The sequence below is a fragment of the Gigantopelta aegis genome, chromosome 6 (assembly GCF_016097555.1).
Source record: "Gigantopelta aegis isolate Gae_Host chromosome 6, Gae_host_genome, whole genome shotgun sequence".
NCBI lineage: Eukaryota > Metazoa > Mollusca > Gastropoda > Neomphalida > Peltospiridae > Gigantopelta > Gigantopelta aegis.
In genome coordinates, this window is record NC_054704.1 from 78688334 (window position 1) to 78710542 (window position 22209).

Sequence of the window (22209 nt, forward strand, 5' to 3'; positions counted from 1 at the left end):
ATAATAATAATTCACTATTCAGTGCTTCTTTCAAAAACCAAAACAAAAAACAAACAAACAAAAAAACCAAAACCCCAACCTCACCACATGATTTGGGAAATTAGCTTTTCTTTCAGGGCAAAGACTGAATTTCACCTTTAAAAACTCCTTCTGACCCCCATCCCACAATAAAGTATCATCCCATATGCCTCTATCTTAACATATGATACAGTACAGATATTGCAGTACTCTTTCATTGTAGCTCTAACAGATATATAAGACTATCACAAGATCTAAGGTAAAAGATACCTCAACTTTATTTAACATTTACAACACCAACCTTAAAATGAATTATTTCTATTTTCTGACCAAGTCATAAATCTCACTCAAATGCAGCCTGAAATAGCTACAAGCAAGTTATCTAAAATGGAATTGGGTTTAAAAAAACAAAACTGTTTATAATAATGGCCTAACATTCCAATGTTTAAAAGAATGTGTACCTATACCATAGCAAAAACAGTGTCAATACATCCAGAAACCAGTGCCCCTTACACAACTGTAACATCAAACATCATGGTATGTACCATCCTGACTATGGAAAAGTGATTATAAAAGATATCTGTTGTTGTATTTTGAAAGAAAAAGAGTGGTAGTTGCCGGTTTGACATCAGATTCACTTCTATGTCTAACATTGGGAATGCTTGTGACCAAGTTGGCCACATCACGTATATGCTATATTTAACAAGTGAACTCAACATTTTTTGGTTGACTGAATGTCACAAGACCGTATTGCATGAGCCGCCAATTACAAAATGTTCAACAAATTGTTCCAAATTCTGTAATATTGATCCTTTTTTTAATGGAAGCACTATCTGCTAAACGGCTCTTTCAATGTACCAACCTATGAGATCACAGATGCATCCAATTAACATATCTGTACATACACACACAAATGCATGTATACACACTCTCAGATATAATTTAATTTGTCTGCCATGTGAAGACTGTAATTAAATTTAACAAGACAAAAAGCTATGATGAAAGCTTTCTTTCTGTTTTTATCTTGATAAGTAGATGACCTCATTTTGTGAAAGCACTGAATATTGTTAACATCCGATAGTGTATCACAACACTCCCAAGGTTCTTGTTATGGGCTTAAGAGCTTTTCTTACCTGTCAGCCAGCTCATTAAGTTTCTCAAACCATCAGGCTGGTAGGTTTTCAATCCATACAGGACAGGTATGTATAAAACATGAAATGGGTCAGTAATTATAAAAAGGTTATTTCATTATCACAATGACATAACTTATCAAAATTAATGGGTTTTCTTTTAGTAGTTTTGCTTTGTTCCATTGGTAATAAATAAGGAATTAAAAAAAATTCTAACAGAAGAATTCTGTGGAATTAAATGTCTTGCCTACCATAAACTTTTTTTCAGTGCATTGTGATAAACATCCAAAGGTTTAACTACAAACCAAGTTACAGTGACCTAGGCAAATAGTTTGTGAAAAACTGATCTAATGCAAAAAACATTAATGTGAAACTTTTAACATAAAAATGGATGCTGTGGCTATTGTCGCCATCAGAAGAGTAATACTTGTAGATCTCGCCTTTCACTTCCAAAAGGTAAGACAATAACTGTCCATTATTGACTGAATATGGTTTTATAAATTAAAAATTAATAATTGGAAAATGTTAAGTATAACACTAAAAAACCCCACCCCTGCCTCCTTTCTCCCATATTAGGCCAAGTAAAAAAAATTGTTTGGTTCCTGTTACATGCCAAAAACAAATAGGGTAGGTAGTTAGGGAAAACTTCTTTTTTTTCCCACCCATTTTCGAGCTAATATTTCCTGAATAGTATAGCAGATTAATATATTAAAAGCTCTTTCTTTGTGTTACAGTGCAACTGACAATACATACTCTAATGAGAATCATTAATTATTTTCTATAAAAAAAAAACATGTCGAAACCTAGTCAAACCACAATCGGTATTAATGTAAACACCACCCAAGTCTAATACTACACGGTAAGGTTATAAACTACGATAACACTAAAATAACACTATAATTTGTTCATTGGAAAAAAGTTTTAATATCAAAGGTTTGATCCACAACATTGTTACACACCCTCACAACTACAGCAACAACACTGATCTTCCCGGCCTATTTCATTGCCAGTATTGCAGTAACAAAATGTACATCATGAACACAACGAAGATGTCAATAAAAATTAACAAAATAAGTTAACAAAAAGATCTCCATACTAACTATCCTCATAGCAGAGATATCAAAAGAAAACAACTATTTTCAGGAAAACAGTTTCCCTTTTGGTCGTCCATAAGGACACTGCACAGTATCTTTGCACTGTTGACAAAGAGGTAAAACAGGTTTGTATTTTTGCTTTTAAAGGTCTGATCCACATGGTTACACCCCCTCACAACTACAGCACTACAGACACTATTAAATGTGAAAAGAGTTGTCATTTCTTAAGGTTTTGGGTACTACCAGTTCATTTCAAATGCCATGGATATCATCATATTTAATAATAAATACAGGGGTTATTTGTCAAACAAATGCAAAATATTGATAGAGTTGATGTCTAAATATTTAATTTAAGTAATCTTTTCAGCATAATCGGCTATTTTCATGTTTACTCTATGTTTAACATTGAATCGTAACTCAGTATTTCTAGAAGTTCGATTATGTTTTAGGGAATTCCCCTACCAAAATAGACTGGAAATTTGTATCATTCTGCTTTTTAACAGTAAACTAGCGTAACATTTTCAAGATTGGATTCACAAGTTCCGAGTAGTTCCGAATGAGTATGAGAACACGTCCGAGAGCATATGGTGTCAATGGTGTCTTCCATTTACAGAGTAAAATGTCAAAAATGTGCTCATTCAAATCAAATAATATTACACATGTATTTAAATCAATTTCAAATGAAATGACATTCAAGGAATCGGAACACCTCGTCACATTCCGCTACGCTTATATTTCGTGGAAATGTACGAGGAGTTCCGAATGGCTCTCGGAAGCTTTTCATTTGGAACTCTTCGGAAGTAAAATTGCGCGAAGTGTTCCGGGTCTTCTGGTAATGAGATCTTGGACTGACAGATCTCGTGGCATCTCTCTGCAGTTGTTGTTTTTAGAGTCGACGAAAATTAGGATTGATATTAATGGATTATTAAATAAAACAGGTGAAAAAAAAAAGGGGGGGGGGGGGGGGGAGATAGGTTAAAAAAAGTTTAGGGTCGGCACCAAAAATCTCGGGACGGTCGGGTAACCGGAACCAAACAATTTTTTTTACTATGCCTTATGTTTTATTATGCATCCTATGATATCCGGGACAGGATGTAGCCCAGTGGTAAAGTGCTTGCCTAGGATCAATCCCTGTCAGTGAGCCCATTGGGCTATTTCTTGTTCCAACGGGTGCTCAATAAGTGGTATAACAAAGGTGGTACGTACCACCATCTTTCACATGTACTAATCTGTCTGTAGGATGGTGGAAATGAAAGATCCCTAGCTGCTAATAAAAAAGTGTGGCCCATGTCTTGATGGCAACAGGTTTCCTGTTTTATTACAGGTATAGACCTTAACCATATGTTCAACACTATATAACCATATGTTCAACACTATATAACCATGTGTTAAGTGCATCATTAAATAAAATGGACGTAGCCCAGTGGTACAGTCGGTTTGGGATCGAAATTGGGCTATTTCTCGCTCCAGCCAGTGCACCACAACTGGTACATCAAAGGCTGTGGTATGTGCTGTCCTGTCTATGGGATGGTGCTAATCGAAAAGAGTAGCCCATGAAGTGGTGACAGCGGGTTTCCTCTCTCAATATCTGTGGTCCTTAACCATATGTCTGATGCCATATAACCGTAAATAAAATATTTTGAGTGCGTCGTTAAATAAAACATTTCTTTCTTTCTTTCTCCCATATTATTTTCTATTATGCATCCCATGACATCCTCTCCCACTAAAGCATTACATAACAGTTGAACAGCCTTGGGTGTTGGTATAATCTCCAAGGTTTAAAACAAGGATAAAAAGGTAACAGGTAATTTGATTGCTAGTGATTTAATAGAAAGTCAATATAGATACATGTAACTAGCTGCACTGCTGTTTGTATTGACATAACACCTGAGTTAAGATACATATTGACACACTAAACACTACCAAGACAACCCACCTGTGTGTCTGTGTATAGTGACACATACCTGTAGCTCTAATGCACGCTATAACACCTTGCGCAGTCAATAACCGTGGCCTAATGTCGAAACACTTATCATTAACAGTAACTAATGCAGCAGGTAACGGGAATCAACACTGCAATAATCACCACTTCGGGAATAAATTTGATTAACTGCAAGTAATGCGATGATAGTTGATTATTTATACATGAAAACAAATGCTTGGCAAGATTGAAAATGAATAATTAAATTCTGCTGATGGCACGGTGCTTATCTTGATGCACAATACAGACCTTTAAAAATAGAAAATTTGTGTTACACGTTTATCGGTTATGTATTTATAAACAAATTCAAGTAACCAATTTCCTGCCCGAAAACAAACAAAATGTTGTTATAGTAATTTTTATAAGCGCACTGTATAGGTGTTGGAATTAATACAGTAAAACTCGGTGGAGCAGTGGTTAAGCCATCAGACTACAGGCTGGTAGGTACAGGGTTCGCAGCTCGGTACCGGCTCCAACCCAGAGCGAATTTTTAAGGGCTCAGTGGGTAGGTGTACGGCCACTACACCCTCTTCTCTTTCACTAACCACTAACCAACTAACAACTAACCCACTATCCTGGACAGACAGCCCAGATAGCTAAGATGTGTGCCCAGGACAGCGTGCTTGAACCTTAATTGGATATAAGCACGAAAATAAGTTGAAATGAATGAAATAAACTGGATCATGCCGTGGACCTAATATTTATCCGAAATAAACAGGATCCGGTGTTCAGAGGGTAGTGTTGTAGAATTTACAAAATTCGGGTCCATGAAACTTGGCCGGTTTTGACAGGATTCCGGTTTATTCAGGGTCAGGTTTAGACAGGTTTAACTGTATTTCACTGCACTTCCTCTCCCAGTTTGCTGGAATCTTCTAATTTTTGTGCAGCAACTTCTAGTACCTATAGTAGAAGTGCTTTGTGGGGTTTTTTTAAAAATACAAGTTAAATATTTATTTTGTTTAACGACACCACTAGAACACATTGATTTATTAATTATCAAACATTTGGTAATTCTGACATATAGTTTTACAGAACAAACCTGCTAAAAATAAATTCCATTAGTAACAAGGGATCTTTTATATGCACTTTTCCAAGAGACAGGACAGTACATAATACGACCTTTGATATACCAGTCGCGGTACACTGGGAAAACCCCCAAAAACAACCAGAGGTGATTTAATGACTATGACCAGGCCTTCTAGAATTTTTATAAAATCTACTAGCCATGGGATCAGTGATTTAAAAAATATACTAGCCACAATTAAAAATTCACTAGCCCTACTTTACTTTAAGTTAATTGCAACTTTACTAATAGTAATAATCAGATCATTATGTCACCTAAAGAAGGAGATAGAGCTTTGAAAAACTAAGATTGGGGTTTGGGGGTGGGTTCAGGATATTCAAATTTACAAAATAAGACTTAAATGCAGCATTTGACAACTTTTTTTCACTAGCCATTGGACATGGCGATAGTAGTTATTTACTAGCACAACACTGAATATCACTAGCCATGGGAGTGGGGCTACCATAATCTAGAAACCCTGCTATGACACAAGCACCTCAAGCTAGTGCTCCACCACCTAGCTAGATCCTGCCTCGTACAGATAAGAGATGCTGATTACCTTTAAAACAGTATGCTGATGTGTCGTTAAACAAACATTCCTTTCATTTTTACAACCTATTACACATCAGGTGGTCACTTTTCAAAGCCTGAGATACATCCTACTTTTTGCTGCCTGATTTTACCTCACTTTCATTTCAAGCTGGGCACACACCTCAACTGTTCATGACCGGGAAAGTGAAAGTCTGTTTTGTTTAACAACACCACTAGAGCACATTGATTTATTGATCATCGGCTATTGAATGCCAAACATTTGGTAATTCTGACATATATGGTAGTCTTAGAGAGAAAACCTGCTACATTTTCCCGTTAGCAGCAATGGATCTATATGCACCACCCCACAGACAGGATAGCATATACCACAGACTTTGTGGTACGCTGGCTGGTCCTAGACTGCGATTAATATACATGTATGTGCTTAGCAGTCTGTACACCTCCCTACTGAGTCACGAAAACTCACTATAACGATACCCCAGCAAGAAAACTCACTACAGGTTGGAACGAATGAATGTTTAAAGACACCCCAGCATGAAAACTCACTATAGGTTGGAATAAATGAATGTTTAAAGATACCCCAGCATGAAAACTCACTACAGGTTGGAACGAGTGAATGTTTAAAGACACCCCAGCATAAAAACTCACTACAGGTTGGAATGAGTGAATGTTTAACGACACTCCAGCATGAAAACTCACTACAGGTTGGAACGAGTGACTGTTTAACGACACCCCAGCATGAAAACTCACTACAGGTTGGAACGAGTGACTGTTTAACGACACCCCAGCATGAAAACTCACTACAGGTTGGAACGAGTGACTGTTTAACGACACCCCAGCATGAAAACTCACTACAGGTTGGAACGAGTGAATGTTTAACGACACCCCAGCATGAAAACTCACTACAGGTTGGAACGAGTGAATGTTTAACGACACCCCAGCATGAAAACTCACTACAGGTTGGAATGAGTGACTGTTTAACGACACCCCAGCATGAAAACTCACTACAGGTTGGAACGAGTGACTGTTTAAAGACACCCCAGCATGAAAACTCACTACAGGTTGGAAAACTCACTACAGGTAGGAACGAGTGAATGTTTAACGACACCCCAGCATGAAAACTCACTACAGGTTGGAACGAGTGAATGTTTAAAGACACCCCAGCATGAAAACTCACTACAGGTTGGAATGAGTGAATGTTTAACGACACCCCAGCATGAAAACTCACTACAGGTTGGAACGAGTGACTGTTTAACGACACCCCAGCATGAAAACTCACTACAGGTTGGAACGAGTGACTGTTTAAAGACACCCCAGCATGAAAACTCACTACAGGTTGGAAAACTCACTACAGGTTGGAACGAGTGACTGTTTAAAGACACCCCAGCATGAAAACTCACTACAGGTTGGAAAACTCACTACAGGTTGGAACGAGTGAATGTTTAACGACACCCCAGCATGAAAACTCACTACAGGTTGGAACAAGTGAATGTTTAACGACACCCCAGCATGAAAACTCACTACAGGTTGGAACGAATGAATGTGTAAAGACACCCAAGCATGAAAACTCACTACAGGTTGGAACAAATGAATGTTTAAAGACACCCCAGCATAAAAACTCACTACAGGTTGGAACGAGTGAATGTTTAAAGACACCCCAGCATAAAAATCACTATATCTTATAAGGCTGATGACTCAACCAGTACACCACCAATGTTAGTGGAAATGGAAAGGAATATTTGTTCAGGAGTGAAGAAAGGAATATTTGTTCAGGAGTAAAAAAAATTAAAATATTTCACCATTCTGCCTGACTACTACCAACGACAAACTAACTAATCTGCCAGAATTCCTATTAGTCTACCAGCCTAATATACAATATTGCTATAATAGTACAAACTTCAAATGATCATTCATTAAAAGTAAACATACTAAAAACATTTTTTTACTGTACTTTTGTTTTCTTTATATTGATACTAATTTAAAATGGGCGATTGAAACAAGGGTAATAAAGTGTACATAAAATGAACCAATCTAAAAATAAATGCTTTGTTTACTTAGTTCAAGAAAAAAGGTCACCATCGGACTAACAGTTATATTTTTTAACTCATACATCCGTTTTTAGGACTAATACATGCTGCAGTCCGTGGCCTAATTCATTAAACTCTCACAACTTTGCTATCTCACAGTGCAATGCGAAAAAAGACTTATAAAGAGGTTGCTTTGTTGTCTAGCAGAGCCTAAAAGACCTTTGTGAATTAGTCCCCTGAACACCGTGGCACATTTTAAAACTGTGCTGTAATTTGTCATCTTGACATTTAGAATGAATAGTATTATTAAGAAATGAAACCCACTGCCACCGCATAGGTTACTCCTACCAAATAACAGCAACAGACATTTTAAAAATGTATTGCCCACAGACTGAACAGTATACAATATGTAATGGAGAATACACGGTTAGCTGTCGAATGTTGAAAAATAACTCGAGCCCCGTGTTAACCGTGTGTTCTCGAACTTAATCCATTATTCATTTTCACACGTGTTGATTCTTGAAAAATAATCTACACTTTAAACAAAAGAGTGACATCACAGGTATCGATTAAAGCCTTAGATATACCAGTTATGAGGCACTAAACGATGGGAAGAACTTGATGGGTCAACTGACAACAATGGACAATCACTCCTATATTCCATTGCACTCAACATTTCATTTCAACTTATTTTCGTGCTTATATCCAATTAAGGTTCAAGCATGCTGTCCTGGGCACACACCTCAGCTATCTGGACTGTGTGTCTAGGACAGTGAGTTACTTGTCAGTGGTTAGTCAGAGAGAAGAGGGTGTAGTGGTCTTACACCTACCCATTGAGTCGTTAAAACTCACTCTGGGTGGGAGCCGGTACCGGGCTGTGAACCCTGTACCTACTAGCCTTATGTCCAATGGCTTAACCATGACACCACCAAGGCACTGAACAGACAAATACTCTACCATTATACTATAACCCAGCTACCCTTTTCGGTTAGTAAGGGATGTACTGAGGCGTCAAAACTCAATCTGTGTTGAAATCGTACTCTGGTGTGCTAACCCTGAATCTATCAACTTTAAACTTTTGTTTGTTTACCGACACAACTAGATCACATTGAATGTTTAATCATCAGTCTTCAGAGGAGACCCCCTACATTTCTACATTACTAGCAGTAAGAGATGTTTTATATATAATGTATTCACATCCAATAGCTGATGATTAATAAATCAATGTGCTCTAGTGGTGTCGTTAAACAAAATAAACTTCTTCTTCTATATTATGTACTTCCTACTAAGGCACTAAAAACACAGCACATACCACAGATTAATATCCTAGTCGTGGAACACTTGTTGAGATGATGGAAGGGGGGGGGGGGGGGGGTAAGAAACTAAATCCACAGAGGAAGTTTGACCCTATGATCCAAGCACCACAGGTGAGCACTTTACCAACTCAGCTGAATCCCACCCCTACCAAGCTTAAGGCCAGTAGGCCAATGAGGCATGGTACACTTCCCAATGTTAACGTGCCCAGCTCTTTACACATAATAGGCTTCCCGACTCACCCTAATACCACGTTCACTATATACCCATTGTACCAGACCTGTCAACCTTTAGACAAGAGAAAGCAGGAGGTGTGTGTTGAAAAAGCAGGAGATTTTGTCAAAAAGCAGGAGATTTTTAAATTCACACAATTTAACCCAAAATCGCAAGATTTAAAAAAAAACATTATTACAATAAGTTATATGAATACTTTATAATGTCATATATACTTCTTAACCTTAGATCTTGGCATTAAAAAAAACAAAAACAATTTTTTTTTTTTTTTTTTTTTTTTTTTTTTTTTTTAAAGTTTAAATATTATTATGATTTAATACATATTTAAAAAAAAAAAAAAAAAATTATCCAAAAATGTTAAGAACATGAACAAGAAATACAAAATTTAATTAGTACATTTACGGTATTACACTTACAGCCTTACAGGTTGCGTTACATTATCATTTGTGGTTAGTGTACCTAAGTACCAAAGACAAATTTATATAAATCTTATAAATTAATATTCAGTTTTTACTATAATGAGGAACGGTGGCGTGGTACTTATTTAAAATCATTATAATGATGCAATAAACATTGTATTTTCATTAATCATAAGTAAAACCTCATTACGGACATCGTGTAAAATATACCGGAATTATACCCATTTCCGTGAGTAACTTTATGTCAATGTCAAACACAACATTTTTTAATTGTACAAAAAATAATTTCTTGAAGTGTACCCTTATAACCAACATTTTACTGCACAAACATACAAAATTAACTGACACAAGTATGTTTATACAGCTAATTGGTCTTTTCGTTGTCTTGCTGTGACATGTGATTTTAACATGCATCGTGTGTATCGCTGTCAACTCGGAGTCTGGCAGTTCAGATTCGTCATAGTTGCATTATGTAATCCAGTGGGAAGACATTTTACAATTCAGAGGTGTTATTAGAACTAAATTGGATATTTTTTTTTTTTTTATATGGCAACACTGAATGTCAATACACAGCCTGTTGAATTAGCGGCAACACGCATTGTAGCCATTACGATGACAACAAACATTATAATTACATGTCATTTTATAAACTCCATGTGCTTTTTTAACAATATAAATAGGCTATCCCACAATTTTCACTTCGGCAAAGGTTAAACAGTCGGGACAATTCGGCCTGTTACATTCTCAGAAGCCGAAAGTAGTCGACATTTGCCGAATGAGAAAAAAAGGCAGAGTTACTTCCCTTCTGTTATTTTGACAAAAGAGGATCGATTTTTTTTTATACTTACAAAAATGTCATTTAAAAGGAGAAACTGTCTCCCGCACAGGAAAAAGGAGATTTGATCAAATACCGGGAGACTCCCGCGGAATCCGGGAGGGTTGACAGGTCTGTTGTACCCGTTTTTAAATGACTGGATGTTAATTATCCACAGCCACAAGAAAGTAATTTGTCATCTCCAACAAAAGAGGTGTTAGAGTAAATACGTCCACTGTGGATGATTACCTGTATAGGTTGGTTTTGGCCGTCAGCCACTTGGCACGGTTTACATACAAATAGTGAAACCGGCACAAAGCAAAGTTTAACAAAAACTTTTGTTCAAGTTCCAACAACCCTGTCTGGCTTTTTATCACAGAACAAAAACTGTTTAAAAACACGACGACCATTCAATACTGTGCTAATCTACAAGTAGCAAATGTCCATGATGGTATGTAAACATAACCATTCAATACTGTGCTAATCTACAAGTAGCATATGGTTCATGATGGTATGTAAACATAACCATTCAATACTGTGCTAATCTACAAGTAACAAATGTCCATGATGGTTTGTAAACAACCATTCAATACTGTGCTAATCTTCAAGTAGCATATGGTCCATGATGGTATGTAAACATAACCATTCAATACTGTGCTAATCTACAAGTAGCATATGGTCCATGATGGTATGTAAACATAACCATTCAATACTGTGCTAATCTACAAGTAGCAAATGTCCATGATGGTTTGTAAATAACCATTCAATACTGTGCTAATCTACAAGTAGCATATGGTCCATGATGGTATGTAAACATAACCATTCAATACTGTGCTAACCTTCAAGTAGCATATGGTCCACGATGGTATGTAAACATAACCATTCAATACTGTGCTAATCTACAAGTAGCAAATGTCCATGATGGTTTGTAAACAACCATTCAATACTGTGCTAATCTACAAGTAGCATATGGTTCACGATGGTTTGTAAACATAACCATTCAATACTGTGCTAATCTTCAAGTAGCATATGGTCCATGATGGTTTGTAAACATAACCATTCAATAGTGCAGCACATGCATGGTCCATGATGGTTTGAAAATACCATGATGGTTCGAAATAAGCATATATATATATATTATAACACCTGGTAATCCATGTACAGGTTACTATATTATATTTATAGTATAAATTACTTACCTGGTAACCCACAAGTTACAACATATTTATCAAGTTTACATTTCCCATTATCATTACTTTACAAACAGCCCGACACTTTGTTATTTATTCATGTCACTGTTCTCGTTGCAACTTGTATTGACACTTGCGTGTGTGTAACTTGTATTTAATCCATACCTGTGATGTCACACTATTGTTCTAGGTGTAAATTGTTTTTTAAGAATCAACATCTGTGAAACAATGCAATTTGAACTTTTTGTGCCGTCATGTCAGGGATTTGAACCCACTACTGACAGAACTTGTATATTGTACAGGCCCGTAGAAACGACTTTGGGAGGGTGGGAGGGGTGGGGGGCACTGATGGATCGGGTACAAACTATATCAGATTTTGGTTACAATGGCAAACATTAATGTGTAAAAAAGAAAAAAGTTCACAAGTGGGGGAGGGGCATGTGCCCTCCCGCACCCCCCCCCCCCCCCCCCCCCCCCCCCCCGCCCCGGTTCCTATGGGCCTGTTGTAAACAGGTACAATGCTTTAACCCATGAGGCTGAACATCTTCATCTTCGAATAAACTTGCAATTTAAGCCTTATACCTGATACTAGTTCTGGTGGAACATAGCGAAGATTGTCGGAAACTAAATCGAAATCAGAGATTACACGTTTAGCATGTGCATCATGCTTAATGCCATCCATCGACACTGCTGAGGATTTACTGCTCAAATCGCTCATGTTAGGTCCGAATGGATCCTATCATTTTGGGTTATTAGTTTTGGCCATTTTAACCAATATTTTATTAAAATAATAAAATAGAAGCTAATTTAGCAGTCACCTAATTTTTTTCAAATAAATAATGGATTAAGTTGGAGAATGCACTTGGAAGTTCAGAGTCATGAAAAACAATTAACCTTACCCTGTAGGGGCTCATGAAATATTTTTTATGAAATTACACCTCACATTAAAATTTATGAGATGGTATTTTTGTTCCAAAAGTTTTTGTGAAGATTGAAGTATCGTTCATGACTATCTTAATGTGTTAACCTCCTGATAACCTGAACAACCCACAACTTTGTGATGTTTTGCAGGGAACACTTGGCAAATTTTATTTTAATTCAAAAAACAAAAAGTCTTGTAATAATTTGTATTTTGACATAATTTGGTGGAATGTCTTGCTCACCCAGAGCTGTCCCCATTTTGACATTACTGACACTGTCTAAATTGGTTGAGCTGAAACTCCACCAGAGGCAGATCTAGGGAGGGCATCAGGGGCCTGGGCCCTAAATTTTGTGACAATTATAATTTTATTATATATTAATTTTCACCCCCACCCCAAACCTCCCCCAAAGTTCCCTTGGCATTCCACCTCATGTCACGGAGTCCCCCCTAAATGGATTTTCTGGATCCGCCATTGTCAACTATAGCTTTACCTGTTTGTATAAACATAAATAATCCATCTGACACCTGACATATTTCAAATATTCATTTTACAAATCTCAAGGCCTTTTCACCTGAATTCAATACATAGAGCATGATCACCCAGATGCATGGGACACCCACTATATACATGTTGTGAACACCCAGTGTAAGGTCAACTGATGAATCAATATTTTGGTTTACTTTGTTTTCAATGCACATATTCCCAACTGTACAATCACACCATGTACATGTAAAGCCAAATTTTCTCTCTCAAACACAGGTTATCATGTAAACGAGAAAGAGAAAACCTATAAGTATATTTGATAATCAGAGCTCGTCTAGGCCAGGTAAGGTCAGCTTATATCAAATGGTAATCCAGGGTGAGCCTCCACCTGAAAGTGCACTGAAGATCTACAGTCCATCCCACTGGGAACACCTTTGTTCATACTATCAAATTTACTATAAGTTATTTATTTCTGAGCCGTTTGTTTTCTAAATTGTACACAAAAATATTATTATTATTTTTTGTAACTTCCAAAACACTTTTACTTTTCTTCGAAATCTATAGTCCATCCAATGGCGAACACCTTTTTTTATGCTATCAAATTTACGATATAGTTATTTATTTCTGAGCTGTTTGTTTTCTAAATTGTACACAAAAATATATATATATATTTTTTTTTTTTTACTTCCAAAATACTTTTATTTTTCTTCTTATATTAAACCAAACTAAAGTTATTTCCAAAAATCATCTTTGTAGGAGGATGGGATGGACTATATAGTGTTTAATGTTAATAGGAATATAGAATTTTTTTCTTTTTCAGTGGAAATGATGGATGTAATATCTTGGTTGAATGGGTTTAGGAAGGTGTCAAAAAGTGTGGGACACACACACACACACATACACAAGCCACCGTTGCTATTACTGGATCAGAAAAATGGGGAGGCACATGCCTCCCTTACCCCCCCCCCCCCTTACTACGCCAGTGATACCTCAACACATTTCAAACAATAGCTATTTGATGTCTAATACAATATTGGATCCACCCATGTATTTAAAATTAAAAACACTTGCATTTGACTAAAAGGGGTGGGATTTAGCTCAGGTGGTAGAGTGCTTGCCTGAGGTGCTTAGGTCTAGGATCGAACCTCCATGGACCCACTGGGTTTTTTTTATCCCGCATTCCAACAAGTGCCCAACAACTGATACAACAAGACTGGTATGTGTGTGGAAAAATGCATATAAAACATTCTGGCTACTAATGGAAAAATGTACACTAAGGTTTTCTTTTCAGACTAGGTGCCTGAATTACCAAATGTGTAACATTCAATAGCTGATAATTAATTAACCAATGTGCTCTAGTGGTGTTTACAAACTTTAACTGTTTAACATACAAAACAGTGTGCACTGAACTATAACTGTCCTGTAGGAAAGTACATTTGTACTTGTCCCAAGTGATTTTATAAAGTACCAGTAATTTGATGACAGTGATCACCAATACACCATGCACTAACATTACAAGTGTATAAACGGTGTATAACCTACTGTGGATATAAATACATGCCTATAATTAGCATGGCCCATCCGACAGGTGTTACCTGGCTGGTATGGTTGAAACGTGTGAATTCATTAGTACTACTACTAGAGCTGGCAATGATTTCAGTGGATAAATATTGTTATCCAAACCCTTTCCACCAGTTTGAAATATGGCAATCTTGCTTCCCTAGTATAGGACCCTTCAATTAATTATAAAATAGAAACAGATTTATAAACTTGGTTAAAATTGTGTGTGAAAACTGTATTTGAATGTGACCTAGAATATAAAAGTTAGCTAAAAGGTATTATTTTGAATGAACAGATTTAGAGAATAATATTGCTGAAAGCTAAACATTGTTACACATTTTACAATACATTGTAATTGTATACATTATTTTATATTGTGTAACACCCATTACATAATAATATTATAAAAACCACAAGAACTTTTGAATTATTACATAGTTTTCAACTGTTTCAATGTTGCACACTTTTATGTGATGATGATGATGATAATAATAATAATAAATAAATATGCAAATAAAAATAATAATAATAAATATGCAAATAATAATAATAAATATGCAAATAATAATAATAATAATAATAATAATAATAATAAATATACACATTAACCACCCTAACTAACCATGCTTGTATAAAATGGTTGTGAATAGCCTGTTGAACTATAGTCTGTCCCACAGGGAACCATGTTTTTCATAGTATGAAATTTACTACTAGTTATTTATTTCTGAGCCATATGTTTTCTAAATTGCATACAATTTTTTTTATTTTTTTTATTATTCCCAAAACACTTTTACTTTTCTTCTAAAACAAAAGAAATTTGTAGGAGGATGGTTATATATTTTGTTGCAAGCCTTTCGAAAGAGCATTGGTGGATCCAGAGGGGGATCATGCACAGGGGTACTGTGAACCCACCCCCATACCCGTCTGTAGTCCTTCTTATATCAAACCAAACTGAAGTTATTTACAAAAAAACTTTTTATAGAATGATGGGATGGACTATAGTATTCATGATACCTTGGCCTACATTTAACTATGACAATCCCCCTGCCCCGATCCAATTTAAATTTCAAATATATTTTCACATACATCATAGGCCATGATTTGCATTCAAGACGCAGCTCATAAATTTTGGTCCAGCTACACCCCTTTTATACAAGATGTATGTCACATTTATTTATGGATGACACCCAAGAGCTGCCAACTAACAATGTAATAGATCATCATTGTTAAAAGTAGATTTAAAATTATTTCTTTTGTCCAGGTGGGACGTACCTCAGTGGTAGAGATTGCCTAAAGTGCGGTCATCATATATAGGACTGCATGATCTCCCTTGGTGGTCCCATCATGTTATTTCCCATCCCAACCAATGCCCTTCTAAGGCATAACTTATTTTAATAATGCGTGTCCAGGAACATGCCAAAACAAAATTAGGTAGTGTAGATCACTTTTTAAACTAAAGTCATTATTATTTTTAAAAATTATTAAAACATTCACCCCTATGGGTCCAAATAAAATGTCACCTAGGTACATATTAATAAAACAAAATCAAAAATCAAAAACATAAAAATTAAAATAAAATACACTAAAAGTTTTGTTTAACAACACCACTAGAGCACATTGATTTATTAATCATCAGCTATTGGATGTCAAACATTTGGTAACTTTAGATGAAACCCGATATATTGTTTCCATTAGTAGCATGTGTTGCCCTACACATGGGAAAATACATCCCTATAAAAGATCTGAGTCTAGAACTAGCCTATGTAGCAGACTGGCTTTCTTCTCCGACTCTCCATGGCTTGAAATTGACAGCAATCAACAGGCAGCAGTTGCTCAAACTACACAACATATATTTTCAGTTTCTAATAACCATGTTCAAAAGCTGGTTTTGCTTTTCATCTCTAAGCATTGAGGGAAGGAAGGAAATGTTTTATTTAACAACTGAAATAGTAATAGAGAAACCAAATATCACAAGATGAAGACAATTCATCACATCAAGTATTAAAACTGACACAATGAATGAATGAATGTTTATGACACCCCAGCACAAAAATACATATCAGTGTCAGAAAAGAAGGAAATGTCTTATTTAACAACGCACTCAACACATTTTACTTACGATTATATGGCGTTGGATATATGGTTAAGGACCACACAGATATTGAGAGAGGAAACCTGCTGTCACCACTTCATGGGCTACTCTTTTCGATTAGCAGCAAGGGTTCTTTTATATACACCATCCCACAGACAGGATAGAACATACCATGGTCTTTGATATACCAATCATGGTGTACTGGCCAGAAAGAGAAATAGTCCAATGAGCTGACGGGGATTGATCCCAAACTAACTGTACATCAAGCGATCACTTTACCACTAGACTACATCTTGCCCCCTTTAAGCATTGAATAAGTATTTATATCAATACCTATGTTCTAGATCTGCTTCTCATTTTCTAGCTTTTGCTTTAATTTTAAATTTAATTATTTCCCACTTCGTAAAATGAAGTTCAAGCCTTAGCTGTCAAGTGTGCAGGGAGGTTCAGGGGTCAAACAAATTTAAAAAAATAATAATAATAAATTCCAGAGGAGCATAACTCAACCCCCCCCCCCCCCCCCCCCCCATAAACTTCGGTTACCAGTTTAGACCACCACCCACCTCTGCAGAAATTCCTGCTTGCTCTCTAGACCTAGCATCAAATAATAACAAGTTAGATTATCAAACAACAATAGTTTAAAATGTGCTGACATGTTATAAAACAAATATTCCTTTCTTTTATGCCTTTTTTGTCTAGACATGCTTTTAGTGAAATCATTCAAGTAGCAGTTATTTGATGTTTGTGCATTCACAGGTTTTTCAATGTATCTTAACCGTACATCGTATGCATTTTTCACAATTACTTCTTGGCCAAATTCTCAAATTACATGTATATATACATTCTCATATTAATTTCAATATCTAATTTAACCTACATTACACATGGATTTTAATTCATGTCATTTTTCCCCCCATACTGTGACATCTTTTCATCTATATTCATACATAACATAGATCTGACAACGTATATAATGAAATATGAACATTATACCTGGCTGTGCCTCTGGCATGTTTTAACATTAAGTGATTTTTTTTTTTTTTTTTTTCCTTTTCAAAACTTTTAAATGGAGCATTGTCAGACTAACATGTTAAAAAAAACCTAAAACCCAAGACAAAACAAAACCCTTTCATCTATATTAAATGCAAGATAGAGGCAGATTGCTTCTCTCATTTTCTAGATCAAGTATTGCATGCAGCAACTACAGAATAAAACACAGCTAAAAGCTACCAATTAAACAATGTGTTTCCAATGACATGTGCCTGTTCATGTGTGTGTGTGGGGTGGGGGGTGGGGGTGGGAGAGGCGAGGGCTTGGGGGTGAGGATGGATGAATGTGTGCATGTGTGTGTGTGGGGGGGGGGGGGAGGCGAGGGCTTAGGGGTGAGGATGGATGAATGTGCATGAATAATAAAAAATATATTTTCAGGAACCCGACCATATCTAAAAAAAAAGGACCTACTCTTATTATTTTCCCAATGTATTATTTTTTGTCAAATATTTTATTGATATGTAGTTGGAACAGTAAGAGGTAATTGAAGTTTTAAAAATCCAATAATCCAACCTACCCTACATAACTGTTTTAAATGCCTATCAATGTTCTGGGTTATGCTGTGGTTTGCCAAACAGCAAATTAAAGTTCAATATAAGTATTATAACAAATGTTATTCATTATTAAATCACCAGGAAACTAATTTATGAATTAAATACAACTTTTTAAAGGGTCTAAAATTTGACTAAGTGTAACTTTAATTTAAGTATATTTTCTGACCAAATTCATAAAATAAAATTGAAAATTGGAGAGCAGATATATCAGATTATGGCAGTGGGTGATCCAGAAAATCCACAGGGGGGTGCGGGGTGTCAAACGTTCCCATTGGGTTCCTTCGATTCTCCAATGTAAAAATTTTAAATATAACTGTCGAAAAATGTTGCCCCCCACCTTTGATCCGCCACTGGATCACAAATTAATAACAACATAATGTAATTTTGTTTATATTGGCTTACATTTATTTTGGAGTCCAAAACTGGCCTAATTAGCTTAAACGAACAGACATAGATATTCCCAATATACCAAACACTAAATAAATACAATTTTTTGTTATTATATCATCAACTGCCCCTAAATTAAAAACACAACTCATTACTGTCTCATAACTCTGCTCTGATTTGCACTAACTACTCTGCTAACCAGACCCCCTGGCACTTAATAATATTTATTTTAATTTACCGAGTATCAAAGATCAGACAAAAGACAATAGAACCTATTACACTACAGTACATGTACTTTATTAGATACAGTTTGCGTTCAAGTTTTTTGTTGTATAGCGATTAATATTTTATGTACTTTATTTTTGCTGGTCAGCCAGACTATGTTTTTATTAGTCATTATCATATATGAACATGGAAATAAAGTTATCGTATTGTATTGTTGATCTATCTATCCATTCCGATCAGTTTTGGACCATTAAATATTTATTTAAGTTTAGGCCTAATATTATTGAGATTACAAGTTCTCAAATCGGTTATGATCTTTCTGTTCTTTACTTTTGGAGACCATAAACTTTAGTCTGAGATAAACAACCCGAGTCAACCTGACGGTTCCTAAACACGTCGATCGGGCTGCGCTGTCAATGTAAATTACGTTCAACCAACTTGAAGAAGTGCACGCCAGTTTCCAAACCAAAAACGTCCTGCTACTACGATCTCAAACTTTGACAAATCTATACAAACGAAAATCAAAAACAAAGAATGAAACAGGAGAACAAGAGTTATAATCTTACCTCGTTATCATTTCGTAAATAAATAACTTTGCATGTAAATCCACGTGAAGTAATCCACAAAGTCAAAACACGCTCACTTTGGTGACTTACTAAAATGAAGTCACGTGATCACGCTATCGTGACGTCGCAAGGTAATCGTTTCCCTGGGACAGTGCTCGATGCATTCAATACTTTTCAATGAGGTCGTTATGTGTGCACGTAGTAGTGTGACCTGCATTCAGGTAACTGAATGCAATATTAACAGACTGTCGTAAACGTTATACATACTTGGTTTATACTACTGCAAACTTTAAATAGACCTGTCATGATAAAGCAAAACTAAGGGGATGGGGAGAGGGGGCAGGGCTTCTAGATTATGGTAGCCCCACTCCCGTGACTAGTGATATTCAATGTTGGGACTAGTAAATAACTACCATTGCTGTGCCCAACGACTAGTGCATTTTTGTTAGTCAAATGTTGCTGTTAAGTCTAGTTTGTAAATATGAATATCCTGCCCTCGCCCCACTCGCCAATGTTAGTGTTTTCAAACTATCTCCCGTTTTAGGTGACATCCGATTATTACTATTATTTAGTAAAATTGTATTAACTGAAAGTAAAGTAGGTCTAGTGAATTTTTAATCAGGGCTAGTACATTTTGTAAATCTCAAGGCTAGTGGATTTTATAAAAATTCTAGAAGCTCTGAGGCGGTGTCAGGTTACCTGGTATTATATTCTTCCCCAGTTATACAAAAATGATGTCAGGCACTGCAGGAAATTATGCAGTGGGCCTAGACTGGTGAGCAAAGTTTCTAGTGGAGATAAGGTCATACTTTGATGGGAAAATACAGGACAGGACATAGCCCAGTGGTAAAGTGCTCGCTCGATGCGCAGTCGGTCTGGGATCAATCCCCGTCGATGGGCCCATTGGGCTATATCTCATTCCAGCCAGTGCACCACGACTGGTATATCAAAGGCCGTGGTATGTACTACCCTATCTGAGATGGTGCATATAAAAGATCCCTGGCTGCTAATTGAAAAGAATAACCCATAAAGTGGTGACAGTGGGTTTCCTCTCTCAATATCTGTGTGGTCCTTTACCGTATGTCTGACGCCATATAACCATCAATACAATGTGTCGAGTGTGTCGTTAAATAATATTTTTTTTATTTTTTTATGGGAAATATTAAAAAAAGAAAAGAAACTGAAGACAATTGGTAATGAGCATATATAGACTCACTGAAGTACAGTGAAAAAAAGGAAAAAAAGGAGAAACTATCAATATTTTTCAGGGGCAGGGGGATCTCCCTACCCTCCCCCCCCCCCCCCCCCCCTTCACTTGGTGTGGCACTGTAAAGGATTTGTGGAGCCGGTGGACAAATAGTTTTATACTACTTCTATTACAAAAACAAACATTTAACCACTATCACTGCTAATACAAAAAAGTAATTGATGGAATGGAAGGAAGGAAAAAGTTTTATTTAACACCGCACTCAACACATTTTATTTACGGTTATATGGTGTGAGACATATGGTTAAGGTCAACACAGATATTGAGAGAGGAAACCTGCTGTCACCACTTTATGAGCTACGCTTTTCAATTAGCAGCATGGGATCTTTTATATGCACCATCCCACAGACAGGATAACACATACCACAGCTGTTGATATACCAGTCTTGGTGCACTGGCTCGAACGAGATGAGGATTAAATAAAACATTTCCTTCACGGACACTACCAAGCTAGGAAGAGTTATGTCCCCATACCAAGAAAATACATGTGCTATATAAAATATTTCAGTGAAATAGGCCTGTTTTTGTTACTACAATGTAACATTTTAGTTACTAATATGGAGTTACTACAGTGTTAATATTTAGCAGGATGTAGGCTGTGGAGTAGGCTGTGGAGTAGACGGTGCACTCCTGCCTTGATTAAATCTGCCCTTTTGGCATTTCACTTTAAAAGTGCTTTTTGTGAAAATGTAGAAAACCTTAGTATGTAAAAGTGCCTAAATTGTGTTGTTTTTAAATCAGACTAGATATAACCCTAGTCACAGAATCAATTCTTTATTACACAATCAGGGTCTAAAACAGTTGGTAGAGCACTTGCCCTAGGTGTATGGGTTGCAGGAATAACCCCTTTGGTGGACTCGTATAAAGTGATTTATTTTTCTATCTCAACCACAGCCCTACAATATCAAAGGCCATGGATATGTACCATCCTGTTGGTGGGAAAATGCACAAGACCATGGCTAGGATTTTTTGTTGGGAGGGGGGGCAACTGAGTAGTTAAGTCTAAAACTCCTTTTAAGTTTCCATGCTTTCCAAATTCTTTTTTTTGGGGGGGGGGGGGGGGCAACTGCCTCCCTTGCCCCCATGCTAGCTACGGCCCTGTTTATATATCTGAAAAATGTAGCCGGTTTTCTCTAAGACTATATGTTAGAATGATCAAATGTTAATAAATCAATGTGCTCTAGCCGTGTTGTTAAACAAAACAATCAAAGGTAGTAGGGTCCTTTGGTCTGCCTCTGGAAATTATTTGTAGAAATTAAACCGAAG

General features: G+C 36.4%; 1 protein-coding gene across 1 annotated transcript in view; it reads right to left on the reverse strand.

Moving 5' to 3' along the window:
• Positions 1-19758, reverse strand: part of LOC121374739 (erbin-like) — a 90438-nt gene extending 70680 nt beyond the window's left edge. Inside the window, exon 1 of the mRNA XM_041501848.1 lies at positions 19677-19758. The gene's annotated coding sequence lies outside the window, so the exon portion shown is untranslated. The remainder of the gene's footprint in view (positions 1-19676) is intronic.
• Positions 19759-22209: the final 2451 nt, after the last annotated feature.